Consider the following 2,649-nt stretch of genomic DNA (forward strand, 5'->3'; position numbering starts at 1 on the left):
CCAATACGAAATGCTAGAAAATCGGCCGCGCTTAAGGGATGTCCTCAGCGTCGAGGAACATGTGCTAGGGTGTATGTGCGACTCGTTCAGATCATGAGTTCAAACAAATAATAAAATTTTTGAAGTATCCATGATCGGTACCAATGAATAGGATAGAGAAGCTCTATCCTAGATTTCTATGGTATATGGAATTTATGGTTTCCTTTGGTGCAAATCCAATCATCTAGATTGGAAGAAGCAATTCCCCCATTGGTAACAAATGGTTATCCATTAAGCGGAGGAAATAGTAATAAAAAGAAAAAGGCTTATGCTCCTTTATCTTAAAAGAACGGACTAAAGGGTCAGCTACTTAGCCAACTTTCATAATTAAATACCGTCACTGTATGAATAACTCTTATTGTGAAAAGAGTTATTTACTCTATAATGGATAGGTAGAGCCAAAGAATGTGAACTATACAAGTTCACAATACCTTTTGATGAAAGAAAGGGCTCCGGTGTATAGAGAGGGCCTCGCCGTTTAAAAGGGAACCATAAAAACGATGGAACCCACTGTTTTTTTAGTATCGTTAGAATTTGTTATTTCTATGCGAAATAACTAAATAGAATAAAAAATCGTGGTTGGGAAGGTTATAGTAGCAAAAGCCATTGGAATTAATATTTTATATATCGGAATAATCCGTTTAGTTATTAATGGGAAAAAAGAGGGTTAAAAGAAGAGAAATCATTAGTTATTCATTAAGGTTAATTTGATTCAATGACCAGAGTTCCGCGAGGATATATAGCTCGGAGACGACGAACAAAAATGCGTTCATTTGCCTCAAACTTTAGGGGGGCTCATTTAAGACTTAATCGAGTGATTACTCAACAAGTAAGAAGAGCTTTTGTTTCTTCTCATCGAGATAGAGGCAGGCAAAAGAGGGATTTTCGTCGTTTGTGGATCACTCGGATAAACGCAGCAACACGGGTATATAACGTATTCAATAGTTATAGTAAATTAATACACAATCTGTCCAAGAAGGAATTGATTCTTAATCGTAAAATGCTTGCACAAGTAGCTGTATCAAATCCAAATAATCTTTACACGATTTCCAATAAAATAAGGATCATCAATTAAAGGATAAAAAAGTAATATACAGGAATAATTAAAACCGAATTCCCGGAGAGGGAACTCCGGGAAGATACAATAAATTAAGATTAAGTGGTAGGAATCGACGAGCATGTTGCAATAAATAAAAAAACTATTTATTTTTTCCCATTTTTCTTTCTTATAACAAACACAAGAATCCAAATTGGATTACTTTACTTTATATATGAGTCTGAGTCTTTCGAATAAAACATCAACAATCGGAACTTAAGTTTCGATTGTTGTTTCTTAAATTCTGGTTGGAGTTTCTTAAGTTTCGATTGGAATTGAACTTTTGTGTTAATTGAGGAATATGTCTATTTTTTCTGTGTCTAGGACCAGTAATTATTGAAATTGCCTGGGCTTGAAATTGCTTCTCATTCTCATAGTTACGAAATGGTAAGAAAGATAAAATACGAGCCTGTTTTATAGCAAGAGTAATTAATCGTTGTTGTTTCAAGGTTAATCTATTTATTCGTCTAGATAATATTTTTCCTTGTTCACTAATAAATCGATTAATTAAACTCATGTTTCTATAATCAATTCGATCCCCCGGGCCTATTCGAGAACGCCTACGAAAAGGTTGTTTGGATTTACGAAAAGGTTGCTTAGATTTACGAAAAGGTTGTTTGAATTTACGAAAAGGTTGCTTAGATTTATGAAAAGTTTGTTTGGATTTACGAAAGGGTTGCTTAGATTTACGAAAAGGTTGTTTAGATATATACATGATTTATTCCTTATTTTAAAATTTGAAAAAAAAAAATGGATTTCTTTCTTTTATTAATTTTTGATCCAGAACCAGAAGAAGTAGTCTTTCTTTGGTCCATATATTATTTGATTAAATCAAAATATACTATATAAATTGATTAAATCAAAATATACTATATAAAAATATAAAAAATCCAAATATATAAAAATAAAAACCCTCTATACATATGAAATAATATCTACCTAAAATCAGATGAGTTGATTTGTATTTAGTATTCTATCTATGTTCTATATATTTAATAAGAAGTTCTTACTCTTTCTGTTCTTTGGAAAAATCGAACACACGATGCTCCTATTTCTTTATTTCATTATGAGTGGTATGCTTGCGACAATAACGACAAAATTTTCTTAATTCTAATTGTCCGGGCGTATTGTGGCGATTCTTTTGAGTACTATATCTAGAAATCCCCGTCGATTCCTTATTGGTACCCTTTCGAACACAACTAATACATTCCAAAATAACTCGGATTCTAACATCTTTGCCCTTGGCCATGAACCTCCTTTCCTTTTTGGATCGACTTAACTTAATTCTTATACCTATTCTTTTATTCTTCTATTTTGGATCCAAAGAAAAGAAGAAGAATAAAATCCATAGAAGTTCCTAACTAAAAATGTGATTTCTAAAGATTTTGTTGTAATTCTTCGAATTATCGAACAAATCCAATCCAATAGAATACAAAATTTTTGAAATTCGTAAATTAAGTAATAAAACATAGAGAAATAATTAAAGAATACAATCCTTATCCATCTTTTCTTTC

This window comes from Zea mays, unplaced genomic scaffold, assembly GCF_902167145.1.
Source record: "Zea mays cultivar B73 unplaced genomic scaffold, Zm-B73-REFERENCE-NAM-5.0 scaffold_34, whole genome shotgun sequence".
Classification (NCBI taxonomy): domain Eukaryota; kingdom Viridiplantae; phylum Streptophyta; class Magnoliopsida; order Poales; family Poaceae; genus Zea; species Zea mays.